The following is a 336-nucleotide window of genomic DNA, read 5'->3' as shown; positions in this document are numbered from 1 at the left end:
TTTAAAAGACAGTGAAGCTGGGTACAGTGACGCACTCCTGTAAACCTGGGACTTTGGGAAGCTGAGGCAGGAAGATCGCTTGAGCCTAGGAGTTCGAGACCGGCCTGGGCAGCATAGCGAGTCCTCATCTCTATAAAAAGAAAAAAAAAAAAATGTTAAAACACAGTGAAATTGCAGAAACAGAACACAGCTGCCCTTTTTCATCAATGACCTTTTCTTCATGTGGAGGTCAACTTAGTAGGTGAGAATAATTAGTAGGTTCAGTAGAATAAACTCTTTACAATTAATCAGTCAGTGGAAAATGATGTTCAGATGGTGAAATGTGGAAATGTTTTA

Source organism: Colobus angolensis, unplaced genomic scaffold, assembly GCF_000951035.1.
Source record: "Colobus angolensis palliatus isolate OR3802 unplaced genomic scaffold, Cang.pa_1.0 Scaffold459, whole genome shotgun sequence".
NCBI classification, from domain to species: Eukaryota; Metazoa; Chordata; class Mammalia; order Primates; family Cercopithecidae; genus Colobus; species Colobus angolensis.
The sequence above is the reverse complement of the archived record's forward strand: the minus strand, read 5'-3'. Positions refer to the sequence as shown.